This window comes from Apaloderma vittatum, unplaced genomic scaffold (genome assembly GCF_000703405.1).
Source record: "Apaloderma vittatum isolate BGI_N311 unplaced genomic scaffold, ASM70340v1 scaffold13815, whole genome shotgun sequence".
NCBI classification, from domain to species: Eukaryota; Metazoa; Chordata; class Aves; order Trogoniformes; family Trogonidae; genus Apaloderma; species Apaloderma vittatum.
In genome coordinates, this window is record NW_009718866.1 from 37745 (window position 1) to 44279 (window position 6535).

Genomic DNA, 6535 nt, shown 5'->3' on the forward strand with positions numbered 1-6535 from the left:
AGCTGCAAAAGAACTCTCTAAAACATGTATTTGTACGGATTATGAAACAGTTTTGCTGTTAAATCGGTTAACTTTTACATCCCTTAGATACTTCAAGGTATCAATTTAATTTCCATGAGTAAACCGTGGGTTTGGGTGAGAATTATAATAATTTTGCATTTATTAGCATTCAATAGATTCAGATACAGAATTGGACATAAAAAGCTAAGCAGGTTAGTAATAAAAACAGCCCACAAGATTTTTACCTGTGAAGAAAAATTATGAGGGGGCAGAAAGTGTTAGATCTAAATGGTAACAGCTAAGAGTAAAAAGTACCCAAAAAGCCGGCTTTCAAACCCAGGGAGAAGCAGAAAGAAAAATCAGCAGCTAACCACTGCTGATGCTGTTGACATCTTAATGGCAAAAAAAGAGGAATCCTCTTAATTCTTCTGAGTCTACAAACAGGAAAAAATAAAACAAAAATCACAGTCCCTGAACAGACCACATCAGTAGCTATTCTCTTCCAATCTACTAGCATTTTTTTTCCTCAACTGATGCCTCCGTTTTTTCACCATTAGAAGGCAGCTCTAACAGAAGATTATTTTTTTTAATTGAATCAGCTGGAAATATTTTTTTAAAAAAATTTATTTATGCAGCTCAGACTGAAAACGTTCCTAAAATGAAGTTATTTTCACCACTTCAAAACCAGCAACTTCCCAGGCTTTTAGTTTTATCCCATTGGAAACACGTCCAGTACTTAAGGATCAAAAGGTACAAAGGCAGTGGCAGATTTTATGACTGGCAGATTACTTCAAAGGAGCAGCTCTCCTACAACACGCTGTAATCTCTGCCTGCACCTGGGCACGGTGTGCTGGCCCAGAGGGCTCTGTCTCAGCGCACAGTCCGTCCAGCGAGCAGAGACCTCACCGGGTGAGAAAGTCCTCCCGCACCACTGCCTGACCTGCCCGGCAGCGAGCCGTCCTGCCTCTCCCTGCACACAATCACAGAACCATGGAATGTCAGGGGTTGGAAGGGACCTCTAGAGATCATCTAGTCCAACCCCTCTGCCAGAGCAGGATCCCCCAGGGCAGCCACAAAGGAACGCATCCAGGTGGGTTTTGAAAATCTCCACAGAAGGAGACTCCACACCCTCTCTGGGCAGCCTGTGCCAGGGCTCTGTCACCCTCATGGTAAAGAAGTTTCTCCACGTATTGGGGTGCAACTTCCTATGTTCTAACTTAAACCCATTATTCCTCGTTCTATTGCTGGGCACCACTGACAAGAGATTGTCCCCTTCCTCTTGACACCCACCCTCAGATATTTCTATACATTAATAAGGTCCCCTCTCAGCCGTCTCCTTTCAAGGCTGAACAGCCCCAGCTCTTTCAGCCTCCTGCAGCTGGATGCTGCGGCATGCCCAGGTGGTACGGGTGATGAAAGCACCTCTCCAGGCACAGCAACAGGGGAAAGAAAGCAAAGCTCATGCAGAGAAATACCCAGTGAACTAACCCACGAGCAATTTATCTCAGGCTGGTGCAGTCCTGACCCTGCAAGGAATGAAGCAAGCTGCCCCTCTGCAGGCAGAGGAAAACTCCCACGCTTACGGAGTTGCACTGGATGTTGTCATCCAGACGTCAACTATGCCAGTCATTACCTGGTAGCATCTTCTGTAGAGCCTATGAATGCTTTTTTTCTTTTAAACTTGCTGCATCAACTGAGCCACAATCAGGCAATGTATGCATTTCTACAGTGCCGTGTAAGCGCTCCTGACCAAAGCGGCAGCACTGGAACCATTTTACACATACTCTGTGCTACATCAATAGGTCAAGGTGGGTTGGGTTTGCTGTGATTGACTGCCTTTGTCATTTGATCATAATAAGGGGATACTGTTTTTTATATTCTACTCCTGCACACACAGAAAGAGATCAAACTTGTTCTCCACCAATGTTTCTCCACACCAACGTTCACGAAAAGTGTCAAACACTAGGCCAAATCCACCAAGATTTACAAAAACACAAAGTTCAGGAGGGAACTGTTCTCCCCAAACACCCGCAACAGGCATGTCAAAGGCAAAGACTGCAGGAAACTCTGGAGGAGAGAGGCAGTACATGCTGGTCTAGATTCACCCCTACGGCATCACCTCCCTGACGTTTTTGGCAATTATATGAGCCCTGCGACTTGCTGATTCCGAGCTGCCTGCATTTAGCAGAGCTCACACCCACCACTGGCCAGTGTGTGCCTGGTGACCGCTGCACCAGACAGAGAAACGCTGGCCAAGAAATTGAGCCTGCAAAGTATTCTGCTGGGTTAAAAGAGGATGCAGTGAGTATGTGGAAGTCCTTCTAAGCACAGCACACCCACCAGGCACCCCTGGTTCATCAAGGGAGACCTTGGCATTCTCCTGGGATGGTGCTGCCAGGCCAGCTCCGAAGAGGCCCAGCTGCCTGCCCTGGTTATGCCAGCGACCAAACAGAGCGGCAGCGAACGTGTGCCTCTTTGCAGAGCTCTCTGGGACACAAAAGCCTAACGGATGCCTGCGGTGTACAAACACGGGCACCAGCCACACATTTCACGAGGTGTGGGGAGGCTGACTAATGCCTCAACTATCAGGCCCTATCCAGGAACCAAAACTGAGAGTTCTGACATTAACCTGGCAGTTGCTCCCTCTACAGAGCAAATTAAATGCCCTGTTACAAGCATCGTGCAGGGCTTTTTGTTGAGTTTGTTTTCTGAAGACATGAATCTCTCTCTAAATATTTTTATTCTCTCCTTCACTGTCTACAGCACAGTGTATTGCAAGAATATCCATTTCTGCTCCTCGTGCAACCTGAAGCGAGGAAAAAAATGTAAGAACTGGTCTGCACGAAAAACAGATCATCAAGCACTACCTCTGTTTCAAAATGGAGTCTTTTATTATTTCAGTAAAAGGTAAGATGCAGGCCAAGACTAAGAGGATATATGGATACATATATTTATATAAAAGATACAGATGTATGCCTGTGGTTTTTAGACAAATGGACTGTAGAGCCCTTCAAAAGCAGCTGCAGGAGAAGGAAGACTTCCAGTGTTTAGCTTTAGTTCACTATACTGGGTTCTGTATCTCCAGGCAAAGCTTGGGGGAGTTGGGAGAAGCGTTGACGGAAGAAAGGTGTTAATAAAAAGGTTCAGATAAAAATAAAGCGGAAAAGCCAACAATAAAAATAAAAATCAGCAAAATCATAGACTCAGAAGGAGGAGCTCAAGAACAGTGCTGCTTAGACTACACTGTTGACCTGAGACAGCCCTAATATCCCTTTAGCAAATGCCAAGCAGTTTACTGGCTATGAAGTAGCAGTCAAATTTTCATTGTGAATAAACTGTCAAAACAAGATTTCAAAGAAGGGGGGGAGCGAAGTAAATGCCGATGCCAGTCTGCAAGACACCATGCCACTTCCAACGACGTGTCCCCAGAGCTATCCCCTTCCACCACCCTCCCTCCCCTAAACAAGAATTCACGGTATTGGATTGGAGCATTTGGTTGACGCAACGTTCAGCGAAGACCCCCTAAGCAATTAGGGCAGGCGGTAACTGAGATTATAAGACTAACACAGAAAATCTAAGTCCCCCCTCAATGTCCACTTTCTACCCGCTTACGGGTGAGCCAGCAGGAACAGCCCACACGCATACTGGGTTGAGATTTCACGGGACGCAGGCTATGTGCTGCCCGTTGCAGTATCGGGACACCTTCCCCTACTCCTCTGTCCATTTGCCCCACCAGACCAGGTGCGTCTTGGCAGCAGGAAACCAGCACAGCTCCTGACAAAAGTGGGGACGTATCAGCGCCGCTCCTGAAATTTCCTCCCCAGTGCTAACGGCAGCCAGGTCTAGACCACGAGTCACCAGTACTCTACCAGTTGCCAACATATTTCAAAGCGCTGCAGGGAGCAAGGCAGACTAGTTAATGAAGTGCTTAAAACAGCGGCAAGCACCTTGCCCGTGCCAGGGCTTTCAGGTGCAGGCAGGGCTGGCAGGGTGCTGCTGCACGGCCCACGTGCAGGGGACACGACTCCGCTAAGGTCGCATGGCACTTGGGAGGGCCACCTGCGAACTACGTTGCCCGCACTTCACCTTTTTGCCAGACTGAAAGAGTAAGAACAAACAGAGCAAGAAGTTTTACAAGGTGCTACACACGAAGTGTCTGCATCCAGCTCCCACTCCCAAGCATGCTGGTGCGCAAGAGCACGCAGCTCGCTCATATACCCGCAGCCTCGCCTGGATGCGACAGCTGCGCGGCTTTTTGCTGCAAGGATCCTGATTCACTTCCAGGAAATTCCCTGTCGACATATATAACCTGCCATGGGACGCACCTGAAAACACTACAGCCCACCACCCCAGTCACCAAGATGAGGAGCTGCAATGCTAAACCCAAGCATGAGCTTGCAGCCTGTCAGAGGAACAGCCCGTATGGAATTAATCCACTAGAAATCAACTTTAGTATTCCCCTCAAAACAAAATTTAACCGGCCCTGCAGATTCAGCCGGGATCTGGGAACCGGGCATACTGGCACAGCCTCGATGCGGAGTTCTGGCTCCAGCACCTCATCCAAGTTTGCACTGCCACATGGTTGTGGTGGCGAGGTCCAAACATGCTTCTAACACGGTGGCAATTTTGTTTTCCTCAACTGCACGAGCACTGCAGCTCCCAGGCATTGCAGACCTACTGCAGTTCCTCAGGAGTGACAGACCAGGTCATGAGATCCATTATATTGGGGCTAAAATGCCTCAGTTTTAAAAACAAGCGTGGTGGTGGTCTCAATTGCTGTCCCTCTGCTGCCAGCTTTGGGAGAGCAAGCCCAGAGGGATCTATCGAATTCAGAAAGTCAGGCAGAAAAGCGGAGGAGCCATGTCTGCACAGGCTGGTGGTTTGCAGTGTTTTATTCTTGGCCTCCTACAAAAAAAAAAAAAAAAAAAAAAAAAAAAAGGGGGGGAGGGAAAAATAAAGCAAAAATCAGGCTCCGATTCCTAAGCTGCTTTGTGTGGGCACAGAGTAACATCTGCAGAGAGCAAGGGGCTCGCTCTGCAGGCCACAGGTTGACCCTCCCCGTGAGCCAACATTAACAGAGGAATTTGGACGTTAAGCTCTGTTTTTATTTGAAACACCAAATGCAGCTTTCATCTTTTTTTTCTAGATATAACCCTTTGCCAGAACACAGCACAAAAGTACAAGTCTATTTATATAACACATGAGCAAAAATATTAATTAATAGATACAGAAAATGTGTTTATAAACCGGCATTTATTTTGCTCCCCGTCCTTCAACAAACCAGCTCCTAAATTAACAGGCCAAACACACTGCACCACCGACGTACAATTCCCTTCTCTGCAAGCCAATGTAACTGTGACTTCAGTAGACTGGCATCTGACGCTAAGATTTCAGTTTTCGTTTTACCGTATTTCTGACCCTCTCGTGGCAAAGCGGCTGCCTGTGCCCCTCGGAGCCCCCTCACACGGCTCCAGCCACCCCACACCTGGCGAGTGTCAGCGCAGCCAGGGCAGAAGAAAGCCCAGTTATCCACAGGCTGTCGTGGTTTTCTGCCCAAGTGCCTTGCCTAGTGAGCAAACGTCACCCAATTTCAGATTTGTGTCGTGTTCCTCCTCGGCACATCGCACGCGCCTCACCGAGCCATTTCCTCGGATCAACCGGCAAGCTCGGGGGGACTTTGGGATATTTGTTATCAGCGTTTCCAACTGCACTAAATCCAGCTGTTTGGTTTATGCCTTTTCTTTAATTCCAACTACACTTAAACAAGAATTATTAGGCTGCATGGCACTGCTTTAGGAACAACAGCCACTGCTCTGTGAAGAGCAGACATTTATTACACTGTGGACAAGTACCTGATAAGTATTAGCATAACAAGACGTGATCTAGGTTTACCTCCCCACAAAAGACAATCCTGTGTCTTTCTCCAATCTCTCCCGTGCAAAACAAGAATCGAGTTTCATTTGCCAGATATTTTTTTTTTGTCAAAACTACGGGACGAAAAGTAGCCTGAATCTCAGCTGAGGACATGGTACAAACAGCAAGCCACAAAGACAGAGAAAACAAAGCAGTTTGGTTTGTGTGATATGAGAAAGGGCACATCATAGGAAACTGAGAAGAAAACACATAAAAAATAAGTAATTTTAATGTATAAGTGAAAAAGAAATGGCTAAAAACTGTGTCTGATTGCTACCAATAACACTGAGAATATTGTTTAGCCACAAACTGCTAATGACCACCTTCAGTCTTGATCCAAAGCTATCAGTGGACAAAGCAAAAATGTTATATTCCTGTAGCGAACAGAAGGCTTATAGATTTCGGTTAATTAAACGCAATTCTGCTGGTATTCTTCCCTGCATGAATCCAAACCTGTCAAAATTACTTCTCACTTAATTGCAGTTGAGAGGTTGGCAAGCGTTTAGCCCAGACCTGAGCATCCTACCCAAAGGGCGAGCAGCCTTCCTCCCCCTTCTTCTCCTGGGGGTCTGGGTCTTGCCAGCCTGCGATGAGAGGACGGAGGTCTCGAGATACAATTTCT